Source organism: Pongo pygmaeus, chromosome 17 (genome assembly GCF_028885625.2).
Source record: "Pongo pygmaeus isolate AG05252 chromosome 17, NHGRI_mPonPyg2-v2.0_pri, whole genome shotgun sequence".
Taxonomy (NCBI): Eukaryota; Metazoa; Chordata; class Mammalia; order Primates; family Hominidae; genus Pongo; species Pongo pygmaeus.
Genome location: NC_072390.2, coordinates 91,472,692 through 91,499,947, shown reverse-complemented (window position 1 = coordinate 91,499,947; position 27,256 = coordinate 91,472,692). Strand labels below are relative to the sequence as shown.

Here is a 27,256-nt window from a genome sequence, read left to right as displayed (position 1 = left end):
GCAGTGGCTGCCAATGTGTATCACTGCTTTTGGGACATGGTTCTCTTCTCGCAGTAGCCATCGGAGACCTCCAGCATAGAAAACCAGCTCTTTGGGATGAGTTCAAATGCATTCTCCCCAGAGGACAGCAGAGGTCCAGCTGAGATTTGTTATGGCAGGGCTGCGTAAAGAATTTTCTCATGCTTTACTCCACAGTGTTAGGGGGACATACTGTGCTCCTTTCTCTTGAGCACAGGAGGGGTGATGCAGTGGTTAGCAGATATTTGCAAAATGAAAATAAACTATATTTTCCCAAGAGAATTACGCTAGTGATTTCTTAGAAATTTGCGGTTCTTAACTATCCATTTATCTGACGTGATATGGAACTAAAAAAATACCTCATTGAGTTTGCTCTAGCTCTATCTCCCATTTGTCACATTACCATTGAACTTTAGGATTTTAAGCTATCAATTATAACAATTATAGATTGAAATAACATAGTATAAAGATATGAGCTTTTACTATTTCTTACGGGAAAGAACAAAGTTGTACAGCACTTAATCTCACCCTTCCTATTTTTTTTTCTTCTATAACTTGAAGAAATATTGGTCTCTAAGCGGACATGTTCTGCTGACTGTATGTTTTTAAAACCACGGTTCCATAAGCATTTTCTTCCTAGCTCAGACACTTACCAAATGTCTGCTCTCGGCCAGAAAGTAAGGACATATACCTAGTGACATTAAGCCTGGATCTCCTTCAGGTAATCCAGCGTGAACTTTTTGTTCATAGCTTGCTTTCTAGAACATACCCTGTCTCTGAGGATTGGGAATCCATGCTGATTTGCATGGCTTCAGCCATATCAGGAAGAGACTAACAAATGGCTTAATCATTGTCACAAACACGCTGTGTATGCTGTGTGGGTGTCAGGATGGCTTTGCCAAAACCTCTCACCAGCCCAGGAAAACACTGAAAGTGCTGCACCTACAGCTTGAGACCTCAAAGTGTTATTTTATTTTTACTGAAGGTACAAGTAACTAAAAAGGTGTTTTTTTTTTCCTGGCAAATATTCCAATGTTCATTTTTTGTTAAATGAAAGAAGAGGACAGACAGGTGGAAAAACACAAAATCAGCACATAGAAAATTAAATAAAAATCTTATTTGGATTCCCAAAAGCCTAAAGTAGAGAAATCTCACTGTGACCATTGCCAGCCTCCTGGAAGCTGGTAAATTCATGCATTCTTTGAGATGTTTTTTCATGCAAAGCAAAAACTGTCTTCAATTTTCTTCCTGCTTTTTTTTTTTTTGAAACTTGAAATCAAATAACCACTCCCTTATCCACATTTCAAAATTTCAACCTCTATAAATACAGGGAAATAGAATTCTGGAGGTGGAGAAAGAAACTGCAGTGGAAATATCCAATTTTATACCATGGCTTATTGGACAAGAACAAGGGTAACTTGACTAAAGCTTCAATTTACATGGCATCTTTAGCACATGCATTTGGTGCACGCGCATGGCAGCTAGATTGACAAGCAGATCCCGATAGCTACAGAGCTTCAATAAAACACACACCACGAAGGCTTTACACGATGTACAGTAACGGCTTCTTTGGAGCTGTTATGGTCTATTGGGTCAATAATAATCCACTTTTTAAAGAGTGCCAAAATGTGAATTTACACAGCAGACTGTAATAGTCCCTGATATGGCAGGTAAATTATATGAATTCTTAGAATTTCTATACGTATTATGGCACATGCACACTATTGGAATGTTCTGTTGTGTAAAGCAGGTGTCCACAGAGTCCAACATGCAGCATGCTTCCAATTGCTGATAAAAATGATACACTGCAGCTGGGGAAATGAAAATATTTGTTAACATTTGGAACTTTAATGCCACAATTTACATTTCACCTTACCTTTAATTGGGTATATTTTGATTGACATCCTGGATTACTTGCATCATCATAAATTCTGTTTCCCTTAAAATGAAGTTATTTTCATTTCAAACCATATTAAAAATACATTGATTATACAACTTTGCGGTAGGTTGATGCATAGCATTTAATTTGCATGTGATATTTATAAGTAAACATGTATAAGTAAACATCTCTTCTATAGATTTATAATTTCTGTTTTCTTCAGTTACATAGAAATAGGCAGCTCTGAACATGCAGGGCTGCAGCTGCACCTAACAACATGCCTGATTCCTTCCAGCAGGTGGAGGCATACTGCAAGAAGCTTCCAAAGAAACAACCAAAAATATTTTTTCCCCCAGCAAATGCTGACATTTAGGGGAAAACAAAATATCCCAAAAAAGAGAGAAATTAGATGAATAGTTTGCAACAGGGATGGTGGTGTGGTGTGACACGGTTTTACCTCATAAAGAACCTGGAGTGAAGGTATTTCATAGCCCCTCCTTGCTGTAAACACTCTCTCGGCTTCCTTTCTGTCTGCTACAGTTGGACATTTTTCCAGAAGAAAAGCCTGGCGAATTATTTAATAAATAAAACCGAGTAAGACAACCATGTTCACAGATATCTTCTCAAATTTCCTCCAAATAAGTGCAGCAGTAACGCACTACCAGGGATATGCACATGTAGGTACACACACGCACACACACATACATACACATACTCTGAAAACTACTCTAGACACATTACTATCCCGCTTTAGTCACTGTGTATTTGTGTGTGTGTGTGTGTGTGTGTGTGTGTTCTACTCATTTGGCCAGAACCAGTGATTTCTCTGGTTCTTTTGTGAGTGTTTGGTGTATATTCCTGCCAGTGTATTTGAAAAAAAAAAAAAAAAGCTAAGAATTTTAAGTACAGACAAACCAGAAAAATTTCTGCCTGAAAACCTGGCTCTTCTAGAAGTAGAAAGAGTTCTTTCAAAGACCACCCTTCACTTTCACTTTTAGGATAGATTAACATGTGCCGTCTGCAATGGACAATGACGTGGCCGAAGAACGCCTATGTGCAGGATTAACATGGTCTACTTGGAAGGATTTGAATGCTTTTCGATCCACAGTATGATAACACAATACAGCAAATTACAGGTCTCGCCTTCCTTAGCAAGGAGCTGGGAGCAGAATTACAGTATAGTAATGCTGTGGTCCCCAACTCCCCCTCCCTGCTCCCAGGGCCTGTTGACTGCAAATATCTACCATCTACAATATTGACTGGTTTATCAGGCAGCAGGTATCTCTATCAGTCTATCTTGAATTGTCATCCAGCAGAAGATTAAATACTGCCTGCCTCCTTCTTGTGATTTTTAGTCCTCACATCACAAAGTTTTCAATCACATTTCAGCAGTGTGCATTTAGCTTACAGAACTCTGAGCACTTATCTTCCCAAAACAGAGGATTTAGACCATGTTTACCTCGTAGTTCCAAGATATCTGTCTGCAAGCCTGCCCACATTTAGGGTGTCAGATGGGTTTCAAATCTCTCTCTCCTCTCCTCTCCTCTGTCTCCCTCTCTCTCCTCTCTCTCTCTCTTTTTCTCTCTAGTTCCCTACACAACTAGACTCTGGACCCAACAACAATCAACAAAGAATTTGCATAATGGACAAGTGTCAGTTTTCCAAGGAGTCCTCCAGGGCAGTGACCTTGTGTTGTTAGTTTTCAAGATGAAAGAACTAGAACTGTGGACGGCTTTGTTCTAAGTGGCTTTCTCATTAATAATCTTCAGAAGACCGTGATGACCACGTGGCTTTCAGCGCCTGAATCAGCCAGAGAGAAGGCTGGATGTCAGCTGTGTACACTTCTTGTCTCCCCATCGGGTACCTGTGAGAAAGCTGTGGTCTGCGAGGGATCCTAAGAAAGAAACATCTTCCCAGTTTATGAGGGATTCAGCACAAACACGTTGATACCAAATCAGTGTTCAGCTGCCATTGTGCCTGGCTGATGCTTGCAATTCCCAATCAGTAGACTAATGAGATTCCGGGTACACAGAATCCGGAGAGAAGGGCACGTGCATTCTCTCCAGAACGCCTGAAAAGAAGTCAGTCTGAAGTCCGGCCGGATGGGAACTGGAGAGACACACTTCCGGCTAAGTACGGGCGTAATAATGGTGATTAAAACTATTCACCGTTCCTTTGAGTTCCTCGTAGATTCTGGATATTAGTCCTTTGTTGGAGGTATAGATTGTGAAGATTTTCTCCAATTCATCGCCGTTTTTTAGAGTTTTTCCTCACTAAATATTGACGAATGGAACCTAGCCCTGTAACGTTGATAGACGGGCGGGTCCGAAGTGGCTGAGGTGGAGTATATGCAGAAGAACTGAGGCTCCTGAGTGCAGCATCTTGTCCAAGAGGTTTCGTCCAAATGCATGGGGAACATCCGCATTGTGATGTTTAGCTCTCAGCTTCCAACTTGGGCATTCTAGCATCTGTATTTCTCATTTAATGTTTTATGGGCACACATGCAGAGGAGTTTTCGTCACTCAAAAGCCCGACAACTTCCCCTGCCAACCCATTGGAATTAAAAAAAACCTCGATAACCTCTTAGACACATGGAAATGGAACCCTGAGCAGAGGTAAAAGCCTAGCAGTGATCACTCTTTTGGCGACTTCGAAATTGGGGTGAGCTTTTATCCGTTACCCGTGCCCTGTTGTTAGGGGTCAACTGCTGTTCTTCCTTGGAAACTGGCTCCGCTGCATTTCGGGGCTGGGATGTTGTTAAAGCATTCACAGCCCTCAGCACACCTGACGAGGGAGTTGGGAAATGAAGCAGGACCTTCCACTTTGTAGCAGACTTATTTCTGGAGAAACTGATGGTTGGGGCCACAAAACGCTTTCAGTGTAGGCTCATCATGACTCATTTGGACATCCTATTTTCTCTCCTTATGTATGAGATTGTGGTGGGTATCTGTACCGCCTAAGGACCTTGGGTGGACCTGGCCAGCAATGGGACTGTTACTGATGATGCATCACATGATGTCACTAGGGCAAGCATAGATCAGCTGAGGATCAATCTTCCCGCCAGGTGTGTGTGAAAATGTAGGTTATGTGCTTCCTTCAGCCCCAAACCTGTTGTCCACACCAGAATCTGGAAATAATCTCATTGGAATTGGGAGAATGACTGATGATACTCAGTGGTGAGTGTTCCATTTTTAATATCCACAATTTTTAAAAAAGTCTAGCACCTAAAGAAAAACATGTTCCTTTCCTCAGTACTTGGCTATTTATGGCAAACTTTAAGAAGGTGGAACTATTTACAATCACAAAAATATTAATTCTATTAAGTATACACCCATTAGAATTACCAGAGGCATGAGGAGTTAACTGCTCAGCAGAGCAAATAGGCCTGAATGGGGTTATATGCAAAATGAAACAAAATTCCCCATGCTTGTTCTCCTGAGTGCCAACACCTTAAGCTCCATAAAATTCCACTAATTTAGCCTGGAGGAGAAACTAAGGTTGCAATGATCTTTGAAGAATGAATCCACCTCTCGCTCTGGTATTCTTTACAGAATGTCTTATGTCTAAGTGTCAGGTGCATCCATATCAACTTGTTTTCAAAATAGGTAAATATCTTAAAGTATTTTGTAAAATGCAGAAAAGCTATTGCATTATGAGAAAAAGTGTGGAGGTCACACTGCATCTCTAAACTAGATGTGCAAATCAGTGTTTGTTGAATTGATTTGAATATATATTGATTTAATAGTTTTTCTACATGCCTAGTATAAATTGAGGCAGATATTTGGAAGTGAGGAAGATGTTTTGTTAAATTTGTTTATTTAACAAGTGCTAATTACTGGAGGTTTGAAAATTATACTAGCTCTGCCCTCAAGGATTTAATAGGCTAAATTTTGGGAGTGGGGAAGGTGGAAATATAAACACAGATATCAAACGAATTGTCATGTGTTATAATAGTTTAGTGTGTTTGATTAAAATGAATTCATAAAGGTTATTTATCATTTCGTCTGGAAGAGTTAATACGAAAAAAACAGCATTTGGTTAAGGTCTTCTAGAGTGAGAATCGTTTGAGGGGGATGAGGAGAAAGTGTAAGTAATTAGGCATTTAGATAGAGGAACATTGGTTTCAAATTTGTTAAATGCATGTTTTTACCCTGGCAGACTAAGTATTCCTGCCATTTTACACGGATGAGAACAATTTCTGTGTTTGCTTTTCATGTTTCTTTATCAGCAAATCCTAGGCATTTCCCACACAGCACACATAGGGGGCACTACAGTTTGAGACTTCACGTAAAAGCCTTTTTCATGTCACCTTATGTGGTGGCAACATTATTTGACAAAAATCTGTTTAACGTGGGCCCTTCCAAGCATTCAGTTAACTGCCCAGAGCCCACACATAGCTGATTTAGATTAGCTATTTCTTGGATCACAAAATGACACTGATAAAAAGTAAACAAAAAACAAAAAACAAAAAACAAAAAAAAATTATTTAAGATTCATTTAAGCAACAATTAGGAATAGTAGTATGCAAAGTCACTATTTCTGAGAGGGTTATTGTCTCATGTGCTTTATGACATGGTAGTTTGGAAATCAAAAGATTGAAGTTCTATTCCCTCCTTTCCCCATGAGAGCTGGTGCCTTACATACCACATGCAGCATCTGTGAGCCTCAGTTTTCTGCATGGAAATGAAATCCATAATAAACGAATTGTATTGAGTTTATTATACCTCCATGTAGGAGGTATGCAGAAACATCTTAGAAACCAGAAATACTATCATTGCCATTAATCACAAGAAGAATAATTACTATTTGTAATGTCAGGAATGAAAATCCAGGAATATTTCTTAATTTAAAAATGCTGAAACATTAAAAGGGGATTCATTTCCTATGAAATCCTAGATTTGATTTATTTTAAAAGTTACCCATTTACCCAAGCATGAATACAGCTTTGCATGGCACATGTTGCCAATAAGGGGATTGTAAAATCAAATATGCATATTTTAGAATTTTAAATTTGCGGTATGTTAGATCTTGAATTTATCTTTCCAAAGCAGCATATGGGGATGAGATATTTAGATATGAAAAATAACCCACACTTTTCAGAATGTTTGGTGTAACAATGCTAATTCCCTACTCAGTTGATTGGGATGCATTGATTTCATGAAAACGTCAGAGCAGGTGTATGGAAAAGACATTATGGTGTCAAAATGAGATGAAACAATGTTAATTTGTGTGTGGAAAGTCCGTGTCTCCGCCAAGATGAAATGGAACCCTGTATTCAGCCATGTTGAGCCTTGGCGCACCAGGGCTTGGAGGCCTGGCATGGAAGGCCCCAGAATGCCCAAGGATGTGACATCCCACAAGGAACAAGATTTATTTCCTTCTTCCCACCTTGGGGCTAAGCATAAAGAGAGGTAATGGTGTTTGAGGAATTAAGAGCATGGCACTAAAGTTGCTCGTGCTGCAACAGTCCCAGAGTGGGCCAGGTAGTCCAGTGCACGGGAGGTCCAACAGGATGGAGGGAGTGGAGGAAGAGGACGCGGGTGGAGGGAAACTGCTTTCTGGCCGCCAGTATGAGTTGGGTTTTGAGGCGCATACTTTTTTGTAAATTGATGTATTTCTCTGGTGTAAATGTCCCTGAGTGTTAAAATGTGTTCAGCACCTCTGTGATGTCTGGGAGTCTGAATTTGCAGAACAAAGATGAGTATTAATTCCAGTTTGGGTGTTAATTTGGCCTCGATAGAACACTCCAGTAAAACTAACATTTGACTAGGACCCAGAATAGAAGAAGGAGCCAAAGATATGAAAGGAAAATAGTAATTCTAAGTGCTTTGAAATCTATAGCGTTTTTTTAAAGATTCTTTTTTTTCCTCCCCTTAGATTTTTCACAGTCTCTGTTCCCACTTCATTATTTAATACAGCTTGTCTGGAGTTGACCAGCAGTCTTAAAGAATGTCAAGTCTTCACTTTCCATTCAAGAAATAAGACCCTCCTAGGACCTTCTAAATATTTCTGTTTTCCATCTAACAAGAATTACCATATGCTGTAATGGAACAATGATCCGACTGGTTTTAGGAGGCCTTGATTTTAGTGCTGACGTTGATAGGGACTGACTTGTGTGACCTTGAGACGTTACTTCTCTGGACTTTGCTTTTTTCATCTGTAGATTTGGGGCAGGCTGGAGTGCTGGTCTAGATGACCCCCAAGGATATCTCCCACAATCTTCCTCAGTTTTACGGGACTTTTCTAAGGTGAGGCATCCACTGATAACCTGTAAATGAATGAAAGTGTAATTAGTGAGTTTGTTATAGGCAACGCAGTCTAGACTATTAATGCAAAAATAAAAGTGCATATTTTTGGAGATTGCCTGTTTCCAGTTTTGGAGCCTGCTTTCTATTATCATCGTGTTTGCAAACGTGCTTCTCAATTTTGAGCATCCATCATGGGAGATATGGTTCCTGAGTCAGCTCACAGGCTGCACTCTTGGAAGGGCTGGCTTGGTGTGTCCATGTAGGGGCCCATCGCATGTATCTTTTAGTCCAGACTGTGGATGTCGAATTCCTCTGTTTACTTTTAGGGTGTAGTTTTTAGAGGGGCATTTCTCTTCTTTGTTTTGAGAGGTACTTATTCTAGCTTCCCTTCATCTCTCATCTTCTTCCTCCAATTTGAGTTTTAAATGTGATCCCAGGAGTTTTGGGACCAGTGAATTTCCTTCTTCCCAGTCTCATTCTCCATCCCTTCCTCTGCAGGTGGAGGGAGTTGATGTGGTGGAGAAATGCCTTTCAATATTTTTTACTGCAGTATTAACTCATGTCGGATATAACAAGTAACCGTGCATTGAAATGAACTCAGGAACAGCAAAGACATTAAGAAAATGTGCCATTAGGGAAAGGGCTAGAGTTTCCTATGGAAGAGATTCACCAGGCACATACTTGTACATGTTTGAGGAAATGATTCAAATGTTTATAGCCCTTATAATTATGTTCCTTTTAAGAAGTAGAGACTTTTGGAGCCAGAAACATTTTCCTAATTCACTTTATTGGTAATGAGTTTTACTTTTAAAATTTTGATGCAATGAAATCTAAATTCAAATATTCAGATGTAAGGGTATATGTAGACATATGTGCATTTGTACAAAGAGAAAACTTTGTGATGGAACCATCAATCTGATACAATATGATGCCAGCTTTGTTCTATTCATTCTTCTTTTTCTTTGTCTTTTTTTGGAAAATATGAAAGCTAAAGCTTTCAGGTTTTGTTCAAACCTGTAAAAGCACATATCAAATATTTTCTTATTTCTTTTCATAATACCATAAGAGAGGGTGTTTTATCTTTTTTTCTGCAATTTAACATAAGTAGAAATTGTCAGTTTAAAATTGACAGGTATTTGTTACAGTCAACAATGAATTGTTCAAATTTGGGATCACCCACCATCATTGGCAGTGTCTGTCAGGTGTCACAACAGAAGGAACACTGATTAAACGACGATGAAAAATACAATAATTTGGAGCCCTGTGGGTAAGATGTGAAAGGCATCTGGTGTTTGCTGATGAAGGCAAACCCTCCACTACCTGCAGGCATGCTCAGGGTTCCGGGATGGGGGCTCCAATGCTGTCTATGACGAATGCTCCATCCCTCCACATCTCTCTGGTGTGGTGTGTGGGCCTTTCAGTCAGGTTTGCAGGCAGGGTATATAGGTCTGTGGGAAATGGGCGAGAGTCCCCTTGCATTAGGAAAGAAACAGAGGAATATAAGGTCAGTGAGTCACTTGCCCATGAGGCAGTGTTGATGTGAAGTTTTTATTTCAGTTCTTTAGGTGCATGGGAGTGCCCAACGTGAGTATCCTGTCCCTTGGCACCCTACTTTTGGTTATACCTGTGAGCAACTGTATTGGTATATGGGGTTTCTTTTTATTTTCCATCTTTTTTCATTTTCATTTTATTTTACTTTAAAATTTTACTTTAAGTTCCCAGATACATGTGCAGAATGTGCAGGTTTGTTACCTAGGTGTACATGTGCCATGGTGGTTTGCTGCACCTATCAACCCGTCATCTAGGATTTAAGCCCTGCATGCATTAGGTATTTGTCCTAATGTCCTCCCTCCCCCCAGCAGGCCCCAGTGTGTGCTGTTCCCCTCCGTGTGTCCATGTGTTCTCATTGTTCAACTCCCACTTGTGAGTGAGAACATGCAGTACTTGGTTTGCTGTTCCTGTGTTAGTTTGCTGAGGTTGATGGTTTCCAACTTCATCCATGTCCCTGCAAAGGACATGAACTCATCCTTTTTTATAGCTGGATAGTGTTACATGGTGTATATTTGCCACATTTTCTTTATCTAGTCTATCATTGATGGGCATTTGGGTTGGTTCCAAGTCTTTGCTATTGTGAGCAGTGCTGCAATAAACATATGTGTGCATGTGTCTTTATAGTAGAATGATTTATAATCCTTTGGGTATATATACCCAGTAATGGGATTGCTGGGTCAAATGGTATTTCTGGTTCTATATCCTTGAGGAATCGCCACACTTTTCCACAATGGTTGAACTAATTTATTCTCCCACTAACAGTGTAAAAGCACTCCTATTTCTCCGCACCCTCGCCAACATCTATTGTTTCCTGACTTTTTAATAATGGCCATTCTGACTGGCGTGAGATGGTGCCTTATTGTGGTAGTTTATGGGGTTTCTTAAGAGATACTTTCCTTTCTAATTATACATCAAGCCAAACAACTCTGAAATAAAATTTTAATTCAATGAATTAGAAATGTTTCTTTTTTAAAAGTCTCAGTGGACATTCATTTTCTGTTACTTCTTCTAGTAGTTGTTATTGGCCATTTGGTTCATGGAAGTTTATGAATCTTCTGAGAAAAAATTACATGATGCAACTGTAATACTAACCTATGGCTGGGGTTGTCTTTTCTTCTGAAAAATGCTGAGATAAAAAGGAATATAAAGCTATCCAGTTATTGTTAAATTCATTTACATGTACTATAAAAACAATTTACTAAGAGTTTATACTCAGAAACCATAAAATAATAGGTTGATAAAACTGATTACATGTAAATTTAAAGCTTTCACATGGCAGAGGCCTAAGTAAGAAGACAAACACAATCTGCAAAAAACTTTGCCACACATATGATAGTCATAGGGTGAATTTCCTAAGATGCAAAAATGCTTATGATAATAAAGAGCTGTACAGAAAAGTGGGCAGCCCATGGATAAAAGAATTAAAAATGATGGTGAACAAATGCATGAAAAGATACCCAACCTCATTATAATTAAATAAGTGTGAATAAAAACGAAACTCTATTACCATTCATTTAAAATACACGTTGAACAGAAACATATCTTGTCCTGAGCTAGTTGCTATGTACACAGATGTCAACAAGACTTACACTAAATTTGCTGGTCCAAAGTTGAGATTCTAGATTGCCTGTGTCCAGTACTCAAGCACTATTAGCCACATGTAACTATTTAAATTTAAAATAATGTAAAGGAACTAAAATTAAAGATGTAGTTTCCCAGTTGCACCAACCACATTTTGAAGTGTTCAGTGGCCATTTGCTGCTGTCGGCTGTGGTGCTGGGCAGCAGGTCCAGCGCTTTTCCACCAGCACAGGCGGTTCTCTTGGCCACCACTTATCCAGCAGAGAGCAATTCAAGGAAGGAGCAAAGAAAAGTAAATAATTTTAAGATGAAATCATAAATTCTATGACAAGCACTTTAAAAAAAAATTTTTTTTTTTAGAGGGAGTCTTGCTCTGTCACCCAGGCTGGAGTGCAATGGCACGATCTCGACTCACTGCAACGTCCACCTCCTCGGTTCAAGTGATTCTCCTGCCTTAGACTCCTGAATAGCTGGGATTACAGGTGCCCACCACCATGCTTGGCTAATTTTTGTATTTTTAGTAGAGATGGGGTTTCACCATGTTGGCCAGGCTGGTCTCGAACTTCTGACCTCAGGTGATCCACCCGCCTTGGCCTCCCAAAGTGCTGGGATTACAGGCGTAAGCCACCATGCCAGGCTGACAAGCACTCTAAGAGGCTGAGGCGGAAAGCAGCAAAGGAGGCCTACTGACTTAGGGTGGGCAAGGAGATGGTATTTAAATGGAGACCCAAAGGAAAAGCAGCTAGCCACATGGAGAATGGGAGGTGGAGAGAAAACCTTCCAGAGGAAGGATATAGGATGTCCAAAGGCCTTATAATAGGACAGAGCTGCTGGGTGCTTTTAAGGAAGGGAGGGTGCCCCTGTGTGAAGCCAACGAGTGATGAGGAGAGACGTATAAGAGAAGCTGGGATATTGGTGTAGTGGGCTCTGTTCCACAGAAAGATATGTTCCGGTCCTGACCCCCAGCAACCCACACAGAATGTGACCTTACTCAGAAATAGGGTCTCTACAGGTGCAATCAAGTGAAGACGAGGTCATGCTGGATGAGGGTGGGATCGAGTCCAGTGGGTAGTGCACTCGTAAGAGGGGAATTTGGACACAGACACAGAAGATTCATGGATGAGCGCCACAGAATGATGAGCAGAGACTGGCATGATGCGGCTGCTAAATTTAAATGCTAAGTTTGCCAGCAACACCAGTGGCTGGGAGAGCCAGATTCTTCCTGAAACCTCCAGAGGAAGTGCGGCCCTGCTGATGCCTTGATTTTGAACTTCTAGCTTTCAAAACGGTAAGAGAGAGTGGATTTCTGTGGTTTTAAGCCTCCCAGTTTGTGGTATTTTGTTATGGCAGCCACAGGTTTCTAACACAATGGATAGGAGAAAGCATGTGGGAATTTGAGGAACGAAGCCTTGTGAAGAACCATAGAAGGATTTTGAGCAAATAAATAATTTGATCTACTTTACAGGTTTGTGTTGTAAAAAGGTAACTTTTACAGCTGAGGAGAGAATGGAAGGAAGCAGGCAGCAAGGTTTATTACAATTAAACATGTTTGGAGGTTTTGTTTAGGTGGGGCATTGGAGATGGACAGGAGAAGGCGTACGTGAGGGCTACTGTGGGGCTGCAGCTGTGTTCTCCTTTAGTGATTGTTTCGAGGCATTTTAGTGAAAAGGAATTGACTTCAAGTGAAACCAGGAAAATTTAAAGGGAGAAAACCAAGACTTCTGTTTGCTTTAGACTTAAGAAATTTGAGATATCTTTGAGGTGTCTAATTAGATATGTCAAGTAAGAAGTTATAGATACAAATCTGGGACTTGGATGAAAGCTCTGAGCTTAAAATCAAATTTGGGACTTGCCTGCATTACAGTGGTATTTAAATTCTAGGGAATTGGCACCATATCCCCAAGGAGCCCATGTAGAGAGGAAAGAGGACCCAGCACTGAGCCCTCCAGATGAAAACGGTTAAAGTTTGAGCCAAAGAAAAGGGACCACCAGAGGACAGAGATCAGGAGGGGCCTGCCAGGCAGGAGAACCAGGAACAGGTGGCACGGTGTTGCTTAAGTCAAAGAAAGGCTGTGTCCAGAAGTACAAAGGTAGCACTTTAAACAGCATAATGTCAAACATTTCAAAAGTTTGATAAAACCCAGTGTTGGTTAGACTCTCATGAAATAGCTTTCTCATACCACTGCTAGGCGCAAAGGTGTATGTAGATGATGCTCATTTGTTTATTGTAGCATTGTTTGCAATAGCAACACAGAGCAAAGCAAAATGCAGAAGGAGTCTAGGAGCACCCCTAACATCTGTGGGGAGGAGAATGATGAAATAGGTGATGAGATGCACACACAACTGATGACGTGTGGCCTTTAAAGAAAAGACTAAGTTGATTGGAACAAAAATCTCCAAGAAAGATTTTAGGGGAACATCACACACGGGGGCCTGTTGTGGGGTGGGGGAAGGGGGGAGGGATAGCATTAGGAGATATACCTAATGTTAAATGACGAGTTAATGGGTGCAGCACACCAACATGGCACATGTATACATATGTAACAAACCTTCACGTTGTGCACATGTACCCGAAAACTTAAAGTATAATAAAAAAAAAAGTCAGGAAACAACAGGTGCTGGAGAGGATGTGGAGAAATAGGAACACTTTTACACTGTTGGTGGGACTGTAAACTAGTTCAACCATAGTGGAAGACAGTGTGGCGATTCCTCAAGGATCTAGAACTAGAAATACCATTTGACCCAGCCATCCCATTACTAGGCATATACCCAAAGAATTATAAATCATGCTGCTACAAAGACACATGCACACGTATGTTTATTGTGGCGCTATTCACAATAGCAAGGACTTGGAACCAACCCAAATGTCCATCAATGATAGACTGGATTAAGAAACTGTGGCACCTGTACACCATGGAATACTATGCAGCCATAATAAAGGATGAGTTCATGTCTTTTGTAGGGACATGGATGAAACTGGAAACCATCATTCTGAGCAAACTATCACAAGGACAGAAAGCCAAACACCACATGTTCTCACTCATAGGTGGGAATTGAACAATGAGAACACTTCGGACACAGGGTGGGGAACATCACACACCAGGGCCTGTCATGGGGTGGGGGGAGGGGGGAGGGATAGCATTAGGAGATATACCTAATGTAAATGACAAGTTAATGGGTGCAGCACACCAACATGGCACATGTATACATATGTAACAAACCTGCACGTTGTGCACATGTACCCTAGAACTTAAAGTATAATAATAATAATAAAAAAAGAAAAAAAAACCCAAAAAACAAAATCAAGGTGTAAAACAACATGTATCATATGATCTCATTTGTGTTAAAAAAGTAAAACTTGGCCAGGCGCAGTGGCTCACGCCTGTAATCCCAGCACTTTGGGAGGCTGAGGCGGGTGGATCACGAGGTCGAGAGATCGAGACCATCCTGGTGGTGAAACCCCGTCTCTACTAAAAATACAAAAATTAGCTGGGCATGGTGCTGCGTGCCTGTAGTCCCAGCTACTTGGGAGGCTGAGGCAGGAGAATCACTTGAACCCGGGAGGTGAAGGTTGCAGTGAGCCAAGATTGTATCACTGCACTCCAGCCTGGCGATGGAGCAAGGCTGTGTCTCACAAAAAAAAAAAAAAAAAAAAAAGTGAAACTTACACAAACAATGGTGCATATTTCACATGGAAGAATGAAGAGCCTGTTTATTATGTTTATTACTTGGGAGTGGATCTGGGCATAGACATGGTGAAAAGGGGAATTCTGATTTTGATTTTATGTTTTCACATACGGTTTGACTTTTTGACCATATGGATGCACTGCTTTTGTAAGTAAAAGCTAGAATAATTTTAAAAACTCTTGTTTTGAAATAAGAACGATTCACAGGAGGTTGCAAAGACAGTACAAAGAGTCCTACGTACCTGTCACCAAGCTTTCCCCAGTGGTAACATCCCATCACGTCAAAACAAGAAACCTGTATTGGCACAATGTGTGTGTATGGTTCCATTTCACTTTGTCACTTTATCATTTTATATAGATTGATGCAACTGCCACCATCAAGATACAGAATTCATCTATCACCATGAAGACTTCCTAATACCACCTCTTTATAGTCACTTCTACCCCCCTTGCCAATCTCTAACCTTGGCAACCACTAATCTATTTTCTGTCTCTGTGATTTTGCCATTTTGAGCATGTTACATAAGTGGTATCATATAGCATGCAGCTTTTTGAAATTGGCTTTTTATTTCTCACTCTGCATAATACTCTAATGCTCTTGAAATCATTCAAGTTATATGTATCCATAGTTTGTGCTTTTTCATAGCAGAGTACTTTTCCATGGTATAGCTGTATCACAGTTTGTTCACCTATTAAAGGAACATTTTGGTTGTTTCCAGTTCTTGGTTAGTGAAAATAAAGCTGCTATGAATAATTCTTTATATGTTTTTGTAGAAACATAAATATTTCTCTGGGATAAATGCAAAAACTGCAATTGCTGGAGCATAAGGTAAGTATATATACAGCTTTTAAAGAAACTGCCAAACTATTTTCCAGAGTAACTATACTCTTTCACTGTGTATGAGGAATTCAGTTTTTCTGCATCCTCACCAGAATTTGGTGTTGTCACTAATTTTTATTTTAGTTATTGTAATAGGAATATAGTCATATATCATCATGGTCTTGTTTTCCATTTTTTATTGGCTAGTGATGTTGAATAACTTTTCATGTGCTTAAGTTGCTACCCATGTATCCTATTTGGTGACATGTCTCTTAATGTCTTTTGCCTATTTTCTACTTCAATTTTTTTGTCTAGTGGTGAGTTTGAGAGTTCTTTATGTATTCTAGGTATGACCCCATAGTTCAATGTATTTGCAAACATATTCTCCCAGTCTGTAGCTTGTATTTTCATCCTCTTAAAAGGGTCTTTTGCCGATAAAGAGTTTTTAATTTTATGCAAGTCTAATTTATTGAAATTTTTATTTTATAAGTGTGGGTGTTAATGTCTAAGAACTCTGAGAAACCTCAGATCTCAAAGATTTTCTCCTGTTTTCTTCTAAAAGTTTTATAGTTTTATATTTACATTTACATCTATGTATCTATGATACATTTGAATTATTTTTTGTATTAGGTTGGTGCAAAAGTAGTTGTGATTTTGCCATTACATTACTTTTAATGGCAAAACCGCAATTACTTTTGCACCAACCTAATATAAGAAGTGAGATTTAGCTTGAGGTCTTTTTTTTTTTTAACCTCTGGATATCCAATTTCTCCAGCACCTTTTGTTGAGAAAACTATTCTTTATCCATTGAATTGCTTTTGCACCTTTGTAAAACACCAGTTGGCCATGGTCCTGGGAGTAATTCTGAATTCTCTATTTTGTTTTATTGATCTATGTGTCAGTTTCTCTGTCAATACCACAGTCTTGATTATCATAGCTGTAAAGTAAATCTTGATAGCATTTTGTGTGTTTCCATCCAGTTTATTTTTCATGATTGTTTTCACTGGTCTAGGGCTTGTGGCCTTCCTATGAATTTTATAATAATCTTTTATATATTTGTAAAAAATCCTGCTGAGATTTTGATAGGAATTGTATTAAATGTGAATATCAATTAGGGAAGAGTTGATATATTTATGTTAAGTCTTGCAGTCCATGAATATGGTATGTGTCTCCTTTACTTAGACATTGATTAAATGTTTTCATCAGTATTTCCTAGTTTTTAACATATAAGTTCTGTGTGTTTTGATAGATTTACAGTTAGTATTTCATTATTATTCATTACCAATGATTTCAAAAAATCATTCTTTTTTGAATGATTATAAATGGTAGTGTAAATTTAGCTTGTTTCCACATGTTTATTGCTACTGTATAGTAGCACAAATGGTTTTGTATGCTATTCTTGTATCCTGTGAGCTTGCTGAACTCACATATTAGCTTTAAAGGATTTTTTTTTTTGGTCAATATCCTGGGATTTCTACATAGATAGTCTGCAAATATGGGCAGTTTTATTTCTTTTTTTTTTCTGTCTGCATGCTTATTATTTCCTTTTGTTGCTTTACTGTGCTGGTTAGAACTTCTGGCACATTGTTGAATAGCAGTGGTGAAAGCAGATATCCTTGCCTTACCCTCAATTTTAGCAGGGAATGTATTCAGTATTTCAAAATGAAGTACAATGTTAATTGCATTTTTTTTTTGTGGATGTTCTTTATGAAGCTGAGGAAGACCCTCTTTATTCGTGGTTTTATGAGAGGCTTTTTTATAAATGGTTGTCCAATTTTGTCAAAATTTTTTTGCATCAATTGATATAAACATATGATCTTTCTTCCGTACCTTGTTAGTATGGTGGATTACTATCTTAGTACATTTGGGCTGCTATAACAAAATACTATAAATGTGTCACTTATAAACAACAGAAATTTATTTGTCACAGTTCTGAAGGCTGGGAAGTCCAAAATCAAGGCACTGGCAGAATTAGTGACTGGTGAGGGCCCACTTCCTGGTTCATAGAAAGCATCTTCTCACTGTGTCCTCACATGGTAGAAGGGATGAGGGAGTTTTCTGGAATCTCTAGTATCATTCACAAGGGCTCTACCCTCATGATGTAATAGCTTTCAAAGGCCCATCTCCAAATACCATCACTTTGAGGGCTCTGCTTTCATGACTTAATAACTTCTAAAGGCACACCTCCAAATACCATCACTTTGAGTGTTAAGATTTAGCTTATGATTTTTGAGGGAGATATAAACATTCAGTCTATAACAATTATATTGATTGATTTTCAAATATTAAACTAGAATAAACTTCTGGAACTAAACTCCTGGAACTCCTGGAATAAACTTCTCATGATCATTACACACAGACATATTTTAGATTTTTTTTTTTTTACTGAATTCTATTTGATAATATTTTCTTAAAGATCTTTACATTTATATTCATGAGTGCTATTGGTCTATAGTTTTCTTTTTTTGCACTGTCTCTGATTTTAGTATCAAGGCACTACTGACTTCATAAAATGAAGTGGGAAGGGTTTCTTTCTCTTCTATCTTCTGGAAGAAATTGTGTACTACTGGTGTTAATTTTTTAAATGATTGGTAGATTTTGCTAGTAAAATAATCTGGGCCAGGAGTTACCTTTTTAAGCGTTTCAAATAAGAAATCCTATTTATTAAATTGTTATTGGGTTATGCAAATTATTTTATATTGGATGAGCTGTGGCAGTTTGTATATTTTGAAAAAGTTGGTCCATTTTATCTGTGTTGTCAGATTTATGCTGTAGAGTTGTATGTGGTATTCCCTTATTATTCCTTTAATGTCTGCAGAATCTGTATTACTATCCACTGTTCTATTCCTGATATTAATCATTTAATATGAATAATTTTTCTGTTTTTCAATTAGCAAGAACTTTGGCATTTTTCTTAATATTTTCAAATAACTATATCATAATTACACTAATTTTCTCTATTGTTTTCCAGTTTTTAATCTCATTGATCCCCACTCTCGTCTTTATTATTTGTTTCCTTCCGCTTGTTTTAGGTTATTTTGCTATTTGGTTTTCTAGTTTTTTGACATGAGTACTTATTAGACTACTGATTAAAGTATTTTCCTCTTTTCTAATGCAAGCATTTATTGCAATACATTTCTCTTACTGCTCTAGCTGCATCTCACCAATTTTAATATAGTTTCATTTTGTTTAGTTCAGTGTATTTTTAAATTTTCCTTGAGATTTTGTCTTTGATCCATGGATTATTTAAAATATTTTTGTTAGTTTCTAAGAGTTTGGAAGCTTTCTTTTTATTATTCTATTGATTGTTTTCTAATTTGATTATAGTTTCTGATTTGAGTGTAGTCAGAGAACATGTACTATATGATTTAATTCTCTTAAATTTGGCAAGGTTTATTTTATGGTTCAAGATATAGCCCATCTTGGCATAGGGCACTTGAGAAGAATGTGCATGCTGTTGTTGGGTGGAATGTTCTATAAATATGGATTAGATCCTATTGGTTGATAATGTTGAATTCATCTATATCCTTACTAATTTTCTGTCTTGTTTCTCTATCGATTGTTGAGAGTGAAATGATGAATTCTCCAATTATAATTTTGGATTTGTATATTTCTACTTTCAAGTCTATCAGTTTTTGTTTTATATATTTTGCAGTTTTATTGTTTGATGCATACACATTTACAATTTCTATTTTTCTGTGTGGATCAATATTTTATTCTTATATACATATATAACACACATACATTATATATATACCTTATGTATATATGGAATATATATACATAATACATATATACATATATGTATTTATATATACATATATACATATATGTGTGTATATACATATATAACATATATATACACACACATATAATGCACATTACACACATATATGTAATTACCAGGAAAATTATCAATATATTACACAGTATACATTAGTATATCATTACATATTTACTGGTGGTGTCCCTTTCTGTCCCTAGTAATTCTCTTTATTCTGAAATCTACTTTATGTGATATGAATATAGCCACTTCCTGATTCCTTTTGATGTTCGGATGGCATATCTTTCCTTTTACTTTCATCCTGCTTACACTGTTTTACTAAATGTGAATTCATTGTTGACACCATATGGTTGGGCCATGTATTTTAGTCTACTCTGGAAATCTCTGTCATTTTTGTTAAAGTAACTTTATTAAGGTATGATTGACATGTAAAAAGCTTACATATTTTATGTATACAACACGGTGAGTTTGGGGATAAATACACACCTGTGAAACTATCATCACTGTCAGGGCTATACATATCCATCACCCCCCAAATGTCTTCATGCCCCTTTTATTATCATTGTAATTTTTAAGGCAAATTTCAAGTATATAATACAGTATTGCTAGCTATAGGTATTATGCTATATAGTAGACTTTCAGAACTTATTTATCCTGCATAACTGAAACTTTGTACCCTTTGACTATCACCTGCCCATTTCCTCCTCCTTCTAGCCCCTGGAAGTCATCACTGTAATTCTATGTTTCTATAAGTATGACCTATTTTAGATTTCACATATAAGTGAGGTCATGTAGTATTTGTCTTTCTTTATGTGGCTTATTTCAGTTAACATAGTGTTGTCCAGGTCCATTCATAATGTCATAAAAGGTAGAAAATCTCAGTCTTACTTGGTATACTTAGACCACTTACAGTTAATGTAGTCACTTATGTGTTAGGGCATATGTCTGTCATTTTATTTTTTGTTTGTCTCTCTTGGTTTTGTTTCTCTGTTGTCTTCTCTCTACTTTTCCATGGGTAACTTGAAAACTCTTTAGAATTCCATTTCTATTTATTTATAGTTTTTTAGTGATTTCTTTGCATGCCTTCTTTAGTGGTTGCTCTAGGCATTACATTATATACATAACTTAAAGTCTACGGGTGATGACATTTTACCAGTTTGAGTGAACTGTACATTGTATACTGTTTAAAGAACTTCCTGTCAGGCTTAGTGGCTCACGCCTGTAATCCCAGCACTTTGGGAGGCCGAGGCGGGCGGATCACGAGGTCAGGAGAACGAGACCACGGTGAAACCCCGTCTCCACTAAAAATTAGCCAGGCGCGGTGGCGGGTGCCTTTGGTCCCAGATACTCGGGAGTCTGAGCCAGGAGAATGGCGTGAACCCGGGAGGCGAAGCTTTCAGTGAGCCGAGATCGCGCCACTGCGCTCCCACCTGGGCGACAGAGCGAGACTCTGTCTAAAAAAAAAAAAAAAAAAAGAACTTCCTATAGACATTTTCTTAGGAGAGATCTGTTGGCAACAAATTCTTTTAGCTATTTTTCATCTGAAAGTATTTAGTTTCTCCTTAATTCCTGGATATAGAATTATGAGTTGACAGTTCTTTTCTTTCAGAACCTGAAAAATGTCATAGCAATTTCTTCTGGACTACATGGTTTCTTTTCAGAAATCTGCTATCTTTTCAATTGTTTTTCCCCTTTATGTAAGATGTCATTTCACTCCTGCTGCTTTTTTTTTTTAACTCTAGTTTTCAGATTTTGACTATGATATATCTTCTCATGGATTTCATTGGGTTTGTCTTGTTTGGGAATTTTTCTGCTTCTTGAATCCATAGGTTTATGTCTGTGCAACTTTGGGATATTTTTCAGTTATTATCTTATCGAGTAAACTCTACCTTCTCTTTCCTCTCCTTCCCAGACTCTGGCACCATGACTATTAGCTATTTAGTCATAACAACAGGCTGTTTGTTTCTCAGGCTGCTTTTTCTCTGTTGTTCCAGTGGAATAATTTCTATTGTTTTATATTCAACTTCAATGATTCTTTCCTCTGTCCGTTACATTTTGCTGTTGAGCCTATCCATTCAGTTTTAAAATTTTAGTTGTTTTCTTCAGTTCTACAGTTTTTGTTTAGTCCTTCTTTATATGTTCTGTTGTTTTGCTGAGACTTTCTTAATTTTTTTCAAAATGTACATGCTCATTGAAGTATTATTAGGATGACTACTTCAAAATCTTTCACAGGTAATTCTAACGTCTGTACCATCTCAGTATTGGTGTCTATTGATTGTATTTTCTTATTGAAATTGAGATATTCTTGGTTTTCCTATGATGAATAAGTATTGGTTACAACCTAAGCATTTGTGTAGTATGTTATGAGTCTCTGGATCCCACTTAAGTCTTCTATTTTAGCAGACCTTCTCTGACACTTCTATGGCACAGGAAGGAAGGGTGGGGATGCCACTCATTACAACCAGGTAGGGTGGAAGTCCAAGTTCCCCACTTGGTCTCTGTTGTTAGAGGAAGAGGTAAAGGCATCTCATTAGTGCTAAATGTGGTTGGGAGCTCAAACTCCCCACTAGGTCTTTGCTGATACCACCTGGCTGGGAGGGGCAGTGTGCTTGTGTCTGCATGCTATATGGCCTTCACTGACATTATGGTGGGATGGTTTTGTTCCTATTGTTTAGTGATAAAAATCCTGACTGTCCAGGAGGTCACTTCTGATACCATGCCTGTGGGGAGGGGAAGGTTTCTTTGTTACCGTGGGTGAGCTGGAAGTCCAGACTCACCATTTGGCCTTCCTAGGCAACATCATGGAACAGGGTTTGGGTGCCTCATTATGGCTCTGTCATGATGGAAGTCCAAACTTTCCATGTGCTGGTAGGGGTGGGAGTGGGCTGCGGATTTTTGTGGTATTTGGCTGGAATAAAATGAGTTTCACTTAAGAGTTTTCACTCTTATTAAGCAGTGCCTCCTCTGGTCCTTTGTCTATGGGGAACAAGCTTTCCTCTCTGTTTCTTTCTATGTGCCTATGGATATTTCTGGGTTTCTGGCTTCTCTAGTAACAAGTCTAATATATTTGAGGCAAAAAGCAAATAAATAAATCACCACCACCAACAAAAACCACCACTGTGTGTTTCCTGGGGTTCTAAGGTCCTGCTGATGGTCTGTTTTCTTCTCTCCAACTTTTAGAGTCTTTTGAAGTTTGCTTTATATGTAATGTGCAGGAATTTTATCTGCTCTTAGCAGGAGGAATAGAAAAAATATGACTTTCATATTTCTGCAAGTGGAATATTCAAAAATAATTTTAAATGAGTAGTTTATGATATTATATTAATTGCTGATTATGTCAGTACTTCCATATTAGCGTACCTGTCTTTATAAGTGTTAGAAGAATATTTTCTCCTTCTTTCCTTCCTTTCTTCCTATAGTTCTCCTTTATTTTTTCATTCTTCCTTCCCTTCATTTCTTTTTTCTCATCATCCCTTAATTTTCGTTGTTCCTTTGCTTCCTTTGTATTTTTTTCTTTGAAAAGAATTCAGAACAGGTAATAACAAAAGATACTAATAAAACTACTATTTAAATTTTTGAAGTTAAAAATGTTTCCATTTTTCTAAATAACAAAAAATAATCTTACTCTGTTTTTTTCCATGGTTCAGAATAACCTGGATGTATAGTTGTTTTCTTAGTGTGAGATTGGAGAGCTTTCAACAGAAAAAGAATAAAGGTTTGATTAAATGATCACCTTCTAAATCAAGGAATCTTTTGTTGTTGTTGTTTTTGATGATGATTGATTTACCTTGACTCTATTTTTATGTTAACAATCTTAGTAGGTTTCATTTTTAGCATTTTAAAAATCACCACTCCCACGCATATCACCCTTCAATAAAGCACAACCATCCCCCTCTGTGTCACGCTTTCCTTCCTAAGAGTAAATGAGGGACTTCTAGATGTGGGATTTATACTTATTTTATTCTTGAGATAACATCAGCCCAGCAAAATAGGAATTACTTTAGTACTGAATTTATCACAGGTGATAAATAAGGTTAAGGCAGGTAGGATTTTGATATGGGACTCTTTGCTCTCTCTCCCACTCAGTTTTGTGGCACATCATTTAATTCCCCTACCTGCCTAGTGATTTTCTAAGAATTTTCTTGCATTTTAATTCAAGCTTAAGTCTGGATAGTCTCTCCATCCAAGGTGTTTCAGCAAGCAGGCAAGGAAATGCTTACATTCTTTTTAGACACAAACCAGTCATTTCATGTCATAGCCATGAGTTAGGATCAGAGATTGTCCTCTCTTCTGGTGTGTGAAACCCACCCTAATACAGGATTAATGTAAAATACATTACAAATACATGTATAAAATGACAACCCCACTTAAGGACTACTGTATCTTTGGAGCCTAGCCCAGGGTATGAATGAAGCATATTAACAACTACATCTTAATTTAAGAAAAAAATATATATACTGATAATACCACAATTACATTATAACAAAGGATAGAGAGTTCCATGCAAATCCTTGTCCACATGTGTGATAGCACACATGTGCTATCAATTTGTTTTTTAAAATAAAACTTTCTCTTTCAGAATTGTGTTGCAACTATTCATTGATTCATTCATCTATCCAGTTCAAAATATCAAGAAACACAGAAGTGAGAGGAACAAGAGAGTTTCTGTTCCAGTAACATTTGTCAAAAGGAGGAAAAAACCTCTTTTTCAGATTGCTTTCATATACAGCCATGAGATACATGATTTTTCATAGATCAAAAGAGGAGACAAAATGCAGACTTTGTTATCTGTTGGACAGAATGTTCTGATTACTATGGACGGGGCTTCAGGAGTTAATGGCAAAAGAAATGAGTCTTCCGTGGCGTGCTTCAGTCCCCAAACCACCCACTCATTTGACTATGAGGTTTGCTGGAATGAGACCATTCACAGAGGAAGGGGGGACATCAGGGAGATGGGAAATTGGCCACCTGCAAGAAACGAGTCCCTTGCACAAAGCCCAGTGCAGCAACAACGGACTCAACGAAGGAAGCCAGCCATCCAACGGAGAAAGACCAGCTAGCGAAGGCAGACGACGCTCATCTTCTGTAAACAGCAAGGCTTAAGAAAAATAGTCAATGAGCGCGCTCCGTTTTTGTTTAGCTTTGGTACCATTGACTAGTTGTCTGAAAGTAACCGATTGTATGGAATGGAACGAGTGGGAGCCCAGCCAGTACCCCGAGCCAAGAAGTCCAGGCAAGTTATCAAGAAGAGGCTTTTCTTTTTCTCCTCCTCCCCCTCATTTCTCCTTTTCCTTCTTCTTTTTTAAATTCGAGAACATTTTATTTAAAATGAAATTCCCTTAAAGTTGTGCATTGTCTTTTATTTAAAGATGTAGTATCTCTGAGAATAAAGAAAGGAAGAGAGGAAATTAAAAAGCAATGAGAGAAGACGTCTGGCAGCTTGGCCTCTCACCAAGTGACCTTTTGATAGACCACATGGGACTCAGAACTATATGAGCCTACCAAGGAAGTGAACGATTTATGGTGCCTTGTTTGGGCTTTTGATAAGTATCTCTGTAAAGTGATGCAAGGAAAAACAACCCGGGACCTACTATAATTGCAGAATTCCTGTAAATTATTTTAAGATGAGAGAGGCCATCAGGACTAGAGAGAAATAGCCCCCAGGCTCAGGATATTTATGTGTATTTCATTAAAAAAATCGGTGCCACAATGTCCCAATGATCATTAAGCAACCTGTCTGGGTGTCCTTCAAAAGCTGGAGGATTTGTTCCCTGAGGAGGATGAGACAGTTATTCATAAGGCAGGATCTGAGCACCATGGGGCCACATCCCATGCATGAAACATGAGAATTCCTGGAAACCATTGGAATCACCTGGGTTCATTCTGAGTTGCTTCTATTGGAAAATCTTTTGGAAGAACATGAAAGGGTGTCTTTTACATTCCCTTACTAAATGCTAAAGTGTGATATGGTAAAATTTGCTGGTTCACTGAGCAAAGCATCAGGCATTGGCTGAAATCTGGTGTCAAAACATAGGAGATCTTCCTGCTACTTTTATTTAGTGGGACACTTCTATACCTCCTACAGTGCACAGGACAGCCCCCTACAGTGGGGAATTATCCAGCTATCCAGCTTAAAATGTCAATCGTGCCAAGGTTGAAGACCCTGATTTAGGGGCTTCTTTGCAAATCATTGATCATTATTAAGTCAAGGACTTAATATTCCAGATTGCTGAGAGCATTCTGTTTTAGAAATATCTCTGTTGGATCATTTGAGGAGCCCTGGTTAACTCCCACGTTTAAGGAGATCTCACAGGAGTTGTTTTAGAACAAGATTACTTTTGTTCTATGGCCAAAGGCTTCCTCTCCAGGAAGCTACACCCGAATTTAAACCACTTGCTCAGCCAAGGCTTCAGAAAATCTATCATCATGGTGGAAAAGCAGAGTTGTCTTTTTATCCCAGGTACAAGGATTCTTATTACAAACGACCACCTATTGTGACACTAATAGCATTGCTAAGGTGGTAACTTCTTTCTGTTTTAAAGTATTAAAGCTGCCAGTCTACTAAGACCACTATAAAGACATGATCATCTGGAAACATCTGCAAGAAAATCTACCAAAATGAAGACACACTCACAAAATGACCTTCCTCCTACACCCCAGCTCTTGTCATCTCAAAGGCATTCCCTCCATGGAGGCCCCAGGAGGCGAATGGCTTCTCTCATCTTGGGCTGCAGCTTTGCTGATGACTTCTGGCTCCTCACGGAAAACAGAAGTGCAGGGCATGCTTTTCCATTAGGCTCTTTCTGCTAAAGCAGATTCGAAGTTAAGAGAAGCAGGGGCTGCTCATTCTTGTCCAACATTCATGGACAAAGAACTCTGGGCTTCAGTCTTGTCAACCCTCTTGCGGGGCTCTGCTCATTAGCAGGAATCTGCAGATGACTCATGTTCCTGGCCATTTGATCTTTTGCGATAAGAAGAACCAGCCTGGCTCACTGACTGGTATGGTGTGGCATGGTTCCTGGCAATGGTGTCTTTGGAGACTGATGAAATTCTTTTAAGACTGGTATCTCCATTATGACATATTGAGCATTGTGTGTTTGGGTTGTGTTAAGGAACTCTACTACCACCCGAACACTCTGGTCTTGCTCTCTCCTTTTTTCTTTTAGGCACATTATGTGTGGAGATGTGTTGTTATTGGCAAAGGATACAATATTCACTGATAAGGAAAAAAAAGTAAACTATGCTAATAACATGCTGAATTTGAAGGAAACCCTCAAACCTGAAGTTTTCCCAAATCTTTGGGCTTCCTTAGCCCTGTAAGTGGATCAAACAGCTGGGGAGTTTTTATTTTTATTTTTATTTTCATCACAGATCATCCACCATGAGCAATTTCCCTGGAAGTGGATGTGTCAATGACTCTCTCATCTTTGTTGAAGTGAAGTTTTTGGTCCTGAAGCTGGCTGACTCTCAGCTTCCTGGACAGGCCCTTTTCTGGGCACACCAGGACATTGGGCATTTGTTGGAGTTTTCCAATGTCTGTAGCTCCAGGTGTTCGCAAGAGGCATGGTGCTGTGAAGTCACCATGGTGTTTACAGAGAAGCGCAATAGGGGGTGCCCTCCATAAATCTGGTTGAGGGAAAAGCATTACAAGTTAGATAAAATAAGAATACAAGAAACAGTATTTGTGGAG

At 38.5% G+C, this 27,256-nt stretch overlaps 1 long non-coding RNA gene across 1 annotated transcript; it reads right to left on the bottom strand.

Annotated features, from left to right (window-relative positions):
• Positions 1-6,784: 6,784 nt before the first annotated feature.
• Positions 6,785-26,599, bottom strand: LOC129019116 (uncharacterized). Its single transcript, XR_010124204.1, has 4 exons — positions 26,201-26,599; positions 11,426-11,527; positions 9,466-9,617; positions 6,785-8,165 (listed from the first exon to the last, which is right to left on the bottom strand). It is a non-coding gene; the product is annotated as an uncharacterized LOC129019116 (long non-coding RNA).
• Between the last annotated feature and the right edge of the window lie 657 nt (positions 26,600-27,256).